A 14,641-nucleotide genomic window follows, 5' to 3' on the forward strand; every position below is an offset into this window, starting at 1 on the left:
GATGTCTGAATCAAAATCTTGGATGCTTGTAATGCTACATTCACCCAGAACACACAGGGAAAGGACAGTTTGCTGCAGGTGAGAAAGAGATATAAAAGCAGTGGAACTTCTATAAAGCATTTAATGGTTTTGTAACATCTGTCAGGACACATTAGAATCCAAAAGAACCCATCAACAGATAGAGCACACTACCATGTGCCAGTACTTTCTTAGGAGTATTTATTGATATTCCTGGGGATACTATACTGAAAATGAGAATAGACTAGAAAGCAGGGAAGACAATCTCTAGGAAACATAATTTAGTGGGACACATCCTGCAGAGTGTCTTTGCTCTTCCTTTAGGAAATAAATAGAAAGCAATGAACCATCACCATTGCTCTAGGACTGTTAAAAGAGGATGATAGGATTCATCAGTCCAGAGATCACCCTCAATGTTTGAAGTGTAGCTTCTTTAATGTACTCAGCACTAGAAAAGTCTTAGTCTTCCTCATCACTCATTAGTTTCAGAAAAAAATGCTGTAACAAAATATGCTTTCATTAATCATAAAGGCAGACTGATTCAATACTCCCCCATTGCTCGTGGGTTGGAAGTGGTACAACCACTCTGGAAATCAGTCTGGACGGTCCTCAAAAATTGGACATAATACTACCTGAGGACCCAGCTACACCACTCCTTGGCATATACCCAAAATTATTCTCCAGTCTACAACAAAGACCCACGCTCATAGCATGTTCATAGCAGCCTTCTTTATAAAAGTCAGAAGCTGGAAACAACCTAGATGTCCTTCAACAAAGGAATGGTTACAGAAAATGTGGTACATTTACACAATAAATAATACTCAGTCATTAAAAAACTGAGCTCATGAAATTATTAGGCTAATGGATGGAACTACAAAATATTATCCTGAGTGAGGTAACCTAGTCACTAAAGAACACACATGGTACCTACTCACTGATAAGTGGATATTATGTAAAAACAATCGGACTACCCATGATACAACTCACAGACCATACGAAGGTCAAGAAGAAGAAAGACCAATGTGTGGATGCCTCATTCCTACTTAGAAGGGAGAACAAAATAATCATGGGAGGTGGAAGGTGGGCAGGACTTGGGAGGAAGAGAGGAAAGGAAGTGGGAACAGGATCAGGTGTGGGAGGAGACTGGGGAGATGGACAGAGAGTCAGGAAACTGAAAAGAGGTATGTGGCAATGGGGGATGGGGAGCTGGGGTAAGCAACAGAAAGTCTCAGACACCAGAAAAACAAGAGGTTCCCAGGACCCAACAGGGATAACATTAACTGAAATACCCAACAAAGGGGAAAGAGAACCTGTAGAGACCATATTCAGAAGTTAGGCACTGCCCCTGTTTGAGGGATGGGACCACTCACCCTTCTCAAAAATTTAACACAGAATAGCTCCTGTCTAAAGAAAATACAGGGACAAAGGGCGGAATAGACACCGAAGGAAAGGCCACCCAGAGACTGCCCCACCTGGGGATCCAGCCCAAATGCAGGTACAAAACCCAGACACTATTTCTGACGACAAAAAGTACTTGCTGAAAAGAGCCTGATATGGACATTTCCTGAGATGCTCCGCCAGAGCCTTGGTGATACAGATGCATATGCTTGCAGCCAACCATCTAACTGAGCAGGGGGACCACAATGGAGAAGTTAGGGGAAGGACTGAAGGAGCTGAAGGGGTTTGCAACCCTATAGGAAGAACAACATCAAACAACCAGAACCAACCCTCCCCCACCCCCAACACTCCCAGGGACTAAATGACCAACCAAAGAGTACACATTGAGGGATCCATGGCTCCAGTTCCATATGTAGCAGAGGATGGCCTTGTCTGGCATCAATAGGAAGGGAGGCCTTTGGTCCTGTGCAGGCTTGATGCCCCAGCCTAGGGGAATGCTAGGGCAGTGAAGAGGTGGTTGGGGAAGCACCCTCATAGAGGTAGGGGATGTGTTGGGAGGTTTTCAGAGAGGAAAACAGGGAAGGGGGATAATATTGAAATGTAAATAGATAAAATACCCAATAAAAAATCAAAGACCATTTGAAAAAAAGTTTTAACATAATAAGAAAATTAACAATGGTGACGAAAATGTGACACTTTGAATTGCATGGCTATGTCTTCGGGTTATCTATTATCAGGCATACTTTTACTTAGTATAGAATCCATTAAAAGTGATATGCTCACCTCATATATATTCTTCAAATTAATAAGCAGACAATTTAAAACACCATGTGTGAGGTACCCGCAAAGTTGTTCAGTAAATAAAGACAGTTTCAGTATCTGACATCTTGACATACAGGCTGGAGAAAGCAAACTTCACATAGTTCTTACTCACAAATCTTACATGTCCCTGACACAAAATAATGCACGTGTAAGACATGATGAAAGGATATAGGAACTGATCTTCTCTAAATTTAATGGTATTGAAAATAAATAAACATTATCTAAAAATGTTTAAAGCAACATATGTGATTGAGTTGATAAAATGTTTGTGGTTCTGTCTGCTGTTCTGAGTCAATGAGATCAGAAAACATCCACCCTTGTAAAACTCTTGTAAGTAACTCTTTCAGACAAAGTTCCGCATTATAACCCTTATCATATTTAATGTGATATTCAATAAATACTAGGAGTGGCCCAGTTTGGAGAATCCAGTTCACTCCTGTATAAATTATTGCTGGTGTCAATATTTTTACTCTGGCAAAGGCAAACTTGAGTATTGTATTTGAATTATTTCCACCTCTTCATAAATGGGCTTTAATTTTCTTAATTACTACTGGTTTTTGTACACTCTTAGCCTAGCCCATTTTATTTAACACTGTGTTCTACCAGTCTTCCACTTATCTTTCTATCATTTTTGTTGCCTTCAGAATTATATCATTCTAATTTTTGTGAAATCAGATTTATCTATTTCTGGGATTGCTGTCATGTGCTGTACCTTGAAATATCCATTTTAGGGCTGGAGTTAAGCTTATTAATCAAAAACACTTGCTGCTCTCATAATAAATAGGATCAGGGTTCAACCCTTAATACTCATTTCATTTCACTCACAGTAGCTAGCAACTCAACACTCTAAATTATTAGACATTCTTCTGTTTTCTAACACCTTAATTCAAATGCTGTGATGGTTTCTATGTGCTGAGCCCAGAAAATGGCACTATCAGGAGGTATGGCCTACTTGTTGGAGTAGGTGTCTCTGTGAGTTTGAGCTTAAGATCTTCACTCTACCTAAAGTAAACCTTCAACTAGCATCCTTCTGATGAAGAGGCAGCCCAGATGATCATGTGTGGATCCCAGGCATTGAAACAAGAAGTTGTAACATTGAAGTTGCCTTGGGGTTCCAAGATACTCGAGATGCTGAGAAAAGCTGCTAATAGAGAGTACCTAGGTGAAAGAAGTTTGCTGCAGTCAACAGAGATGAAAAAGGAGTGGGAGTTCTGAAGACTGCTTTGCAGACATGGAAATGCAAAGTTTGGAATTTGCCCAGCTGGTTTCCTGTCTTGTTTTGGGGATGACAGTTAAGGGGTTGTGATTAATCTCAGAAGAGACCTTGAACTTTGGACTTTTGACATTGTTGAGAATATAAGAACCTTGAAAGTTGAACTAAATATATTTGGCATTGTGCTACGTTTAGTTATGATACTTATAGATGCACATGTTTAAAAAAACTCATGGGGGCCAGGGAGTGGAATGTGACAGTTTGTATATGCTTGGCCCAGAAAGTGGCAAAAACAGAAACATGCATGCATGCATGCATGCATACATACATACATATATATATATATACATGCATACATACATACATACATACATACATACATATGTACATACACATAAGCATGGAGAGAAAATGAATCAAAGCAAAATCAAAAGGCAAAGAAATATTTAATCCAAAGTCATGTTGATTATTCAATATTGATATTAAGAACTTTTAGTTTGATCGTTTGCCACCATCCACTCTAATGTGTGCATGTTATGTGAAATGTGATCAAAGAACAAAATGTATGAGTTAATGGAAGTACTCTCTGATTTAGAGTAGCCGGACTTAATAAATTTTCAGTATTGTAATGAAGAAGTTGTTTTCAATCTTCTTAATGATGCAATCCTGTAATATAGTTTTTCATGTTGTGGTAATCCTTGTCCATAAAATTATTTTTATTGCTACCCACAACTGTAACTTTACTACTGGTCTAAATCATAATGTAAATATAGATAAAGTTTTGCAAAAGATGTGTGACCTACTACAGTGGAGCAAACAAAGCTTGATTCAATAGTTTTGACTTTACCATATCCTAAAAATGGCAAAATGCTCTTTCAAAGATGAGTTGTGGCAAGTCCAGTAAGGAGAAAATTTCATAGATAGGAAATCAGCAATCATCCGTCCAGGGTATTGTCCTACCACATGCTGCTGCCATGTAGATTAAACTTAATCACACATTGCTAACTTATACAAAACTTCAACAAGCATGGATATATAATTTTGTTGACACTGGTTTCTAAATAAAATATTTTTCTGTGAAATATTCTGAACTCTTTTCAAACGTGGTTATAGGTATATCAGTCCTAAATCTCTTCTGTTTCCCTGATCTATATGACTTTGTCTGGCTACTACTGAGAGTATATACTATCATAGATATTCAGTAGTTCTTCTGGACATAACTCAGTTTACTCCAAGTTTGTTACTTTAACGAATGCCTGCCTATTCTTTTTGCCATTTCACGCAAAGTATAATAATGTATAAATGGCTGAAGTTATATGAAGAAACCTTCTATAATTTTTGTGGGTTAAATTTTCACTTTCTTCTCATTTTCAACTGTTATGATTCACTTTATCTGTTGCAATTTTCAGCATATATATTTTACAGCATATATATTTTACTATTGAGTTTTCTTGATAATTTTATAAGAGTTAATTTTAGGCCATCAAAATTCAAGGTGTTCATGTGGAGTATATTAAAATAAAATTGGTTTTAAATATTGTCACAGTATTGAAAAATATTTTGTTCCAATCATTTTTATTGTAAGAATATAATTTTTATAACTAAATTTTCTAACTAAATTTTCTAACTAAATTTTCAGATGACCTGCAAATAAAATTATTTTTATTTTTCTCCTTTAACTCTAGGCCCTTTCTTAGCTTTGATATCAATATTGCACTGGCTTTGGGGGACAGAGTAGACTGGCAGTAGACCGAGAGTATACATTTGCTGTCTAAGATCACAGGGAGAAAGCATTGAGATTTTACATGGTGCATAAAGTAGCAGGCAGATATTTTTTAAATTCTTTTTTGTAGGGTCATAAAAGTTCACTTCTTATTTCTACTTTGCTGACTATATTTTTCATATTTTGATTGAATTTTATTAGTATTGTTTTATTCATAGATATGACAATATTCATTGTCTTTTAAAATTTGTTCTCCTTAGAATCAATTTCTAACATTTGTATTCCTAGCACAAACATATCTGATTGTTCTGTGATATAGTTTCTATCTATTCAGTGACCAATATCTCTTTTCATTCATAGATATGACAATATTCATTGTCTCCTTAAGATTTGTTCTCCTTAGAATCAATTTCTAATGATGTTTGTATTCCTAGCACAAACGTGCCTGGTTGTTCTGTAATATAGTTTCTACATATCCATTTAATGATGTTTTACTTTTTGATGTTGTTCTAAAATATTGACCAAAACAATGTCTGGGGAAATATGGAGCTAATTTGACCTTATAATTTATAGTCAACCACTAAGGTTGGAATGAGGACAGGACAGGAAAGGAGTCTCCCTGAAGTTCAGTACTCAAGTAGGCACAATGAGGAATGGGGCTTACTGGCTTGCTCTACATGGCTTTCCAAGCCGTCTTTTTTTTTTTTTTTTTTTTTTTTTTTTTGGTTCTTTTTTTCGGAGCTGGGGACCGAACCCAGGGCCTTGCGCTTCCTAGGTAAGCGCTCTACCACTGAGCTAAATCCCCAGCCCCAACCGTCTTTTTTTTTTAAATATAATTTTTTTATTAACTTGAGTATTTCTTTATATATATATTTCGATTGTTATTCCCTTTCCCGGTTTCCCGGCAAACATCCCCCTCCCCCCTCCCCTTTCTTATCGGTGTTCCCCTCCCCATCCTCCCCCCATTGCCGCCCTCCCCCCAACAATCTAGTTCACTGGGGGTTCAGTCTTAGCAGAACCCAGGGCTTCCCCTTCCACTGGTGCTCTTACTAGGATATGCATTGCTACCTATGAGGTCAGAGTCCAGGGTCAGTCCATGTATAGTATTTAGGTAGTGGCTTAGTCCCTGGAAGCTCTGGTTGCTTGGCATTGTTGTACATATGGGGTCTCGAGCCCCTTCAAGCTCTTCCAGTTCTTTCTCTGATTCCTTCAACGGGGGTCCTTTTCTCAGTTCAGTGGTTTGCTGCTGGCATTCGCCTCTGTATTTGCTGTATTCTGGCTGTGTCTCTCAGGAGCGATCTACATCTGGCTCCTGTCGGCCTGCACTTCTTTGCTTCATTCATCTTGTCTAATTGGATGGCTGTATATGTATGGGCCACATGTGGGGCAGGCTCTGAATGGGTGTTCCTTCTGTGTCTGTTTTAATCTTTGCCTTTCTATTCCCTGCTACGGGTATTCTTATTCCCCTTTTAAAGGAGGAGTGAAGCATTCATCATCCATCTTGAGTTTCATTTGTTCTAGGCATCTAGGGTAATTCAAGCATTTGGGCTAATAGCCACTTATCAATGAGTGCATACCATGTGTGTTTTTCTGTGATTGGGTTACCTCACTCAGGATGATATTTTCCAGTTCCAACCATTTGCCTACGAATTTCATAAAGTCATTGTTTTTGATAGCTGAGTAATATTCCATTGTGTAGATGTACCACATTTTCCGTATCCATTCCTCTGTTGAAGGGCATCTGGGTTCTTTCCAGCTTAAGGCTGCGATGAACATATTGGAGCACGTGTCTTTTTTATATGTTGGGGCATCTTTTGAGTATATACCCAAGAGAGGTATAGCTGGATCCTCAGGCAGTTCAATGTCCAATTTTCTGAGGAACCTCCAGACTGATTTCCGGAATGGTTGTACCAGTCTGCAATCCCACCAACAATGGAGGAGTGTTCCTCTTTCTCTGCATCCTCGCCAGCATTTGCTGTCACCTGAGTTTTTGATCTTAGCCATTCTCGCTGATGTGAGGTGAAATCTCAGGGTTGTTTTGATTTGCATTTCCCTTATGACTAAAGATGTTGAACATTTCTTTAGGTGTTTCTCAGCCATTCGGCATTCCTCAACTGTGAATTCTTTGTTTAGCTCTGAACCCCATTTTTAATAGGGTTATTTGTCTCCCTGCGGTCTAACTTCTTGCAACTCTTATCAGTGAGTGAGTGTGATCTCTCACAGTAACCATCAGTCCTGACATATCTGTACTCTATGCTAATGTTGGCATTTTTTAAGTTGAGATTACTTTTTCTAGATAACTTTGCCTTGTTTCACATTGACAATACAGACCAGAACATGTGACAAATTGTGAAGAATATATTTTAAAAATGCATGTGTCTTTAATCTTTCCATATGTAAATATTTTTGCTGTGGGACAGTTTTCATAGTAATAAGGTCATACACATTTTAAAATATGGAATATTAAAAACCTATAACTCTACCTCTAATCTCAGTATTTGGGGATGGATATAGAAGGATCTGGAATTCAATAACAGACTTGGTTATAGCAATGCATTCTTTTAATCTATATAAGGCATTATCAGGTTATTTGACAGCATTGTTGATATTCCACAGAATACTTTAATATATTTCTTTCCACTCCATGGTTTCTATATATTGCTTTTGTAGGTCTGAGTGTACACTTCTATGTCGTGGTATATATCAAAATACTATATGTATACTAATGCAAATGAATTCCTTTTTATCAAAAGATTATAATAGATAATAGTTTTGAAATTTTTGAAGAATTATTTATGTATATTTTTATGTGTATGAGTGGTTTTGTCTAAACATGCATGAACAATATCTGTGAAGACAGAAGATTACATAGGATTCCCTGAAATTGCTTTTACTTACCACTGTGACTTACCATGCGGTACTGGAAGCTGAACCTGGATGTTTGGCTGGAGCACATGCTTTTAGCTGCTGGGCCATATCTCATGACCTACTCTCCTCCTTTGAATTTTGTATTTTGAATGAGCTTGTCCATATTGGCATTGTTGGTGATGGTTCCATCTGTTAATATTGTCACTATTTTTTGCCAGCTATACGTTTTGTAAGCACTCTTCCCTAAAAGAGAATGCTTTTCTGTCTCTTAGTAGTGTCTATGGAGAAATGGGGTTCTTCAGAAATTTTACATAAAGGCTTTTTTTTTCATTTTGTGATGATGCTTAGAATTGAATAGTTTCGCTCTATAAGCACTCTACAGTTTCTTTCTATTCATTCCCCCAATGTAAGTAATTCTGGTGTGAGAAAGGGTTAGAAATATATCATCTATCAAACAATGCATTTGCTAAAAACTGAATCATTATGACTAACAATATCAGGATATAATTATTAATTTGCTGCAGTGAGCATGCTAATGATATATGTGAAGTATTTATTTGAATTTTAATGATTTTAATGATGGCTGTATCATTTAATTGAATTTTGGAAGAGTTGAAATTGAATGATTGATACAGGAGAAAAATAAATCTGTTGATCATTTTAGGTTAATTTTCTTATATTTTATTATCTTTTTATACATCTACTACACTTAAAATGATTTTATGTATAGATAGTTCTAGAGTATCTTCTTTCTCCCCATAATTAAGATTGCTGCACAGTTTTAAACTATATTTAACATTTACTTCACACAATCTTGTCATTCCTTAAATGAATCCTCCTAAGAACTTAATGTATCACATAGCTTTGTGTGGTTATTTCCTTTGCTTTTTAAATTATTTTCTAATAGGAAGCAGGTGACCATCCCAGGTTCATAAATGAATATATATCCAAGTGTTTTCTTCCTATTTTTTCTTCATAACAGCATAATAGCTGTGTGTGTGTATGTACCTTATATCCCATGGGAAAATTAAGTTTCTATAGTGTAATCTATTTAATTTATGGTATTTTCTTTGGAAAAATTTATACTTTATTATCTTAATATAATTCAAACTACTTTCAGATTCCAGGCAGATGTACTGTGAATGAAAGAATTAAAGACAGTTGTATTCTAGTTTTCTTTATTTCAACTATAAGCTGAACTCATCCTTTCCCTTAGCACATATTTAATTTTACATGCCTTATAAATTTGAAAGAAGAGCATGAATTTTATATTTGAACACAGATAAAGGGTTATTCCAATTAAAATGGTGTTTATTGTATTCATAAAATTAGAAAAGATGCCCAGACGGTGGCTCAAATAAATATGATAATGGCATATTTCATAAGTGATGCATGAAACCAGGGAATGTGAAATATTGAGCTATAATTTAATCATTGTGTCATACTAGGTATATAAAAGTAAAACATGCTCTTATGTTTTATAAAATTGATAGTTTTCTATGAGAGATAAATTGTTTCATAACTCAGAGTAGCCAGTTACTTAGTTCATGTTTAATTTTATTATACATATAAAGATATTATACTAAAAATTATTCTCTGAGTCTGGAGGAAAGGGGCAGTGCATCACATTCCAAAAAGGAAAGTCTGTATCTCAGGTATACTTCAGTAGATCACTAACATTTAGAAAACCATGTAACTTTAGACCCAATAAAAACACATACACTGAAGATCACATAAAAGTACATAATTGTGAGTTCCTTTCTCTTGTCTCTGACAGGTTATGCATGGAGATGCAATAGATTAGAGTGAACACAAATTCCTTCAAAACAGAGATAATTTTCAAGTATTCATGTTTATATTGTGCGAGGCTAAATTTTTATATCAGGTTGTAATTTACTTTTTATCCCTTGAGAAATATTTACTGATTTAATCTTGTTACAGAAATAACTTTTGAAGTATGCCTTTGTTGATATTATGGAATATATAATATTAATTACCAGCAACTATATTACCAGATTAATGCTATTAGGGTGACTATTCAATGAAAGTTTATTTCATAAAAAATAACTGATTAATTTTAAAAATAAGAAACTTACTATTATTTTTAATGTGCTATACGCATTTGATAATAGTTTTAAAATAAATAAATTCATGACTGAATGGTTCCAGTACTTGGATCTCATGTGGTAGAAGAAAGAATATTACAGTTGATTTCCACATGTGTACTGTGGCCAGTGCCTCCTCTTGTGCATCATACATGCACACACTATATATAAATAAAATTAAACATAGTTAAAATAATTACCATTATAATACATTGCATAACTATATGTTAGCTTATTCCTAGACATTGTATATCACATTAACTTTAGGAATTTAAACTAAATATTTCTTAAATGTTTGTTGTAAAATGGTGAATCAGCAAAGAAAAAGCATACGTAATAAAATTTAAATATAATTTTTATATATAATTTTACATACAATAATGAATAAAAATATTTTTCCAAAACTGCACCTATAAAAATTTAAGCTAAAATAACATACTATAATTAAGATATATTTCTATTTTTTTGGCATATATAAAAATGAGTTTTAAAGATAAATACATTTCTATTACCAGAGTAATGGAATACTTTTCTTAGAACATTTACCAAAAGTAAATAGCTAAATTAGGAAATAAATGTTTCTATGTTTTTAATTGGATACTTTATGTTTTGAATGTTATCCACTTTCCTGGTTTCCCCTCCAAAAACCCCCTATCCTATTCTCCCTCTTCTTTTTTTTTTTTTTTTTTTTTGGTTTTTTTTTTTTTTCGGAGCTGGGGACTGAACCCAGGGCCTTGCGCTTCCTAGGTAAGCGCTCTACCACTGAGCTAAATCCCCAGCCCCTATTCTCCCTCTTCTTGTTTCTATGATGGTGCTTCCCCACCCTACACCCCCACTTGCACCTCACCTCCCTGCCATTTACCTACACTGAGGCATTAGACCATCACAAAACAAAGGGCCTCTCCTCCAGTTGATGACAGACATGGCCATCCTCTGTTACATATGCAGTTGGAGCTATGCAAACTCCATCAGCTCCTTCAATCCATTCCCTAACTCCTCCGTCCCTGTCCTTGGTTCAATGGTTGGCTGCCAGCATCCCTATCTGTGTTTGGAAAGCTTGGTAGAGCCACTCTGCAGTCAGTTATAACAGGCCCCTGTCATCAAGCACTTTTTGGCATCATCAATAGTTTCTGAGTTTGGTGACTGTATATGGGATGGATCCCTGGGTTGGGCAGACTATGGATAGCCTTTCCTTCAGTATCTGCTTCACACTTTGTCCTGATATTTCCTTTAAAAAGGAGTCATTCTGGGATAAAAAATTGGAGATGAATGGACAGCCCTATCCCTAACCAGAGACCTTGGCTCACCTCTGGATATGGTCTCTACAGGTTCTCCTTCCCCTTGTTGGGAATTTCAACTAATCTCGGTCCCATTGGGCCCTGGGAGCCTTTTGCTTTCTTGGTATCTGGTACATTCTGGTGGCTACCCAAAGTTCCCTATCCCCCATTGCTACATACCTCTGTTCAATTTCCTGACCCACTGTATATCATCAGTCTTATCTCACATACCTGAACTTCCTCCTCTTCTCTCTTCCAAGTCCCTACCACCCTCTACCTCCTGTGAGTATTTTGTTCCCACTTCTAAGAAGGACTGAAACATCCAAGCTTTGGTCTTCCTTCTTGATCTTCACATGGTCTGTGAGTTGTATCATGGGTATTTTGCAGTTTTGCCAAATATCCACTTGTCAGGGAGTACATACTATGTGTGTTCTTTTGTGATTGGGTTACCTCACTTAGGATATTTTCTAGTTCCATCCATATGCCTGTGAATTTCATGAAATCATTGTTTTTAATAGCTGAGTATACTCCATTGTGTAAATGTAGCACATTTTCTCTACCCATTCCCCTGTTGAGAGACAGCTGTGTTATTTCTACCTTCTGGCTATTATAAATAGGGCTGCTATGAACACATTGGAGCAGGTGTCCTGGTTTTATGTTGGAGCATATTTTGGTTATATACCCAGAAGTGGTATAGCTTGGTCCTCACATAGTCCAAGTTTCAGAGGATCCGCCAGATTTTCAGAGTGGTTGTACCAGTTTGCCATTCCACCAGCAATGGAGGAGTGTTCTTTCTCCATGTCCTTGCCAGATTCTTCTGTTACCTGAGTTTTTGAACTTAGCCATTCTGACTGTTAGGAGATAGAATCTCGGGATTGTTTTGATTTGCATTTCCCAGATGAGTAAGGATGTTGAACATTTATTTATATCCCTCATTTGAGAATTCTTTGTTTAGCTCTGTACCTTACTTTTTGATAGTGTTATTTGTTTCTCTGGAGTCTAACTTCTGGAGTTGTTTGTGTACATTGAATATTAGCCCTCTATCAGGTGTAAGATTGGGAAAGATCTTTTCCCAATCTGTTGGATGCTGTTGTGTCCTAGTGACAGAGTCCTTTGACTTACAGAAGCTTTTCAATTTTATGAGATCCTATTTGTTGATTCTTGATCTTAGAGCAAAAGCTATTGGTGTTCTGTTAAGGAAATGTTCCCCTGTGCGCATGTGTTCAAGGCTCTTCCCCACTTTCTATTCTATTAGTTTCAGTTTATCTGGTTTTATGTGGTCTTGTGTAGTAGAGTGTTTTATAGATTTATCTATTGGGATGCCTACCACAAGCTTGCAGTTTAATAAGTTGAGCTCTCTTATAATGATCTCTGTCTCTTACAAAAAGAACTCTCCTTAATAAAGGGTAACCTACACTTCTCTGTGGGACAAGGTTATTTTTTTCTTAGGAATTATACTGTGCTGGTAAAGTCACTCTCTTCTAAGATCATTGACATCAACTGACTTGAGTGTTTGGCTAGGTTTCCAATATCAGGCGTGATTCCCGTCTTACGCTGGTCGTAACTACAATTGGCTAGCTAGTTAACTGTCATACAAGTAAAGTATGTATTTCCCTACTACATCTTTAGATTTATGATGCCATGCTTGTCTTTGCTGTGTTTTTTAGACATCATTACTGAGTAGGAATGTTGATTGTTTTCTCTAGAAGCTCACAAGGCACCATTTGATGCTCCAAAATCTAATCCTCTGGGCGATTTTATGTCTGTTTCAGCTTAGCTATGTGTGAGTCCTGTACCTGAAGTACATGGTGTTTGTAGTAATAGCTTGCTTTATCTCTTTAAGAATTAAGCAACCCCACAGGAAGAATAACAATATCAACCAACCAGACCCCCTGGGACTAAGCTAACAACCAAATAGTATACATTGAGTGACCAATGACTCCATCTGCTCATGTAGCAGAGGAGTGCCTTATTTTGTATCACTGGGTGGGGAGTCCCTAGGTCCTGTGGAGGTTCAATGACCCGGCATAGGGAAATGCTAAGGGGCTGAGGCGGAATGAGTTGTGGTAGGGAAGCACCCTCATAGAAGTAGCATGGATGAAGAGAGAATAGGGGGTTTCTGGAGGGGAAGCTGGGATGGAGGATGACATTTGAAGTGTAAATAAATAACCAATAAAAGCTTTTTAAAGAATTATGCCTGGGCTCATACGTTTTTATAAATTGAGAGACTACTAAACATACCTCAAAAGAGGGAATTTCTGTTCCCTCTAGGGATTGTTTTTTAAGGGATAATTAATTTAGAAGAAGCAATCCAAGACCTGGCCTATTTAAAAAAGGACAAGTGAGAAATCCAGGAGAGCAAGCCTGTAAAGCATCAGTTGAATTTTGTGGCTGCTTCAGTTTCAGTCACCAGGTTTTTGCCGTGAGCTCTTGCCTTGACTTTCTTGATAATGGGATTGTGATCTACAACGTGAAATAAAACTGTCTCTCCTATTTTGGTTTTGATCAGAGTTTTATTACAGCAATAGGAAACAAAGTAGGCCAAGCCTATTATTTAAGTGCGGAGAGTTTGTCTTTACAATCTGGAGTGTTTTTTTTCCCCTTTGTATACTCTGAAAATACAGGTTGCATTTTGAATTCTATCCTTTTGGACAGCAAACTCCATGTTGTTTGTGCAGGTGGGATCTTTCTCACGTTCATCACTTTGATTAGTTTTAAGTTGAGTAACATTAAAAAAAACTGAAATATATGCATAATCCAAATGTGTATTTCTAGGTGGATGAGACAGCCTATCAGGTTAAGGCACTCATCACCAGTTCTAGAAAAAAAATGGCGTTTCTGACATTCAGTTACAGAAATTTATGAAATCTCACATAAGAGATTTATAAGAATGAGATAGTTTCTGCCTCTTAGTAGCTGCTGGTTAAGAAGGGCATTCCTACTTCTTTTTTAAAAAATATTTTTATTGGATATTTTATGCATTTATACTTCAAATGTTACCCCTTTCCCACTTTCCCCTCCACAAGTCCCCTATGCCTGCCCCCATCTATCTTGCTTCTATGAGGTTCAACCCCTCCCACACACCCACTCCCACCTCATCGCCCTGGCATCTCTCTCCACTGGGGAATCAGGCCTTCACATGACCAAGGGTCTCTCCTCCTATTCATATCCAACAAGGCCATGCTCTGTTACATATTCAGCAGAGCCATGGGTCCCT

Source organism: Rattus norvegicus, chromosome 15, assembly GCF_036323735.1.
Source record: "Rattus norvegicus strain BN/NHsdMcwi chromosome 15, GRCr8, whole genome shotgun sequence".
Lineage (NCBI taxonomy): Eukaryota > Metazoa > Chordata > Mammalia > Rodentia > Muridae > Rattus > Rattus norvegicus.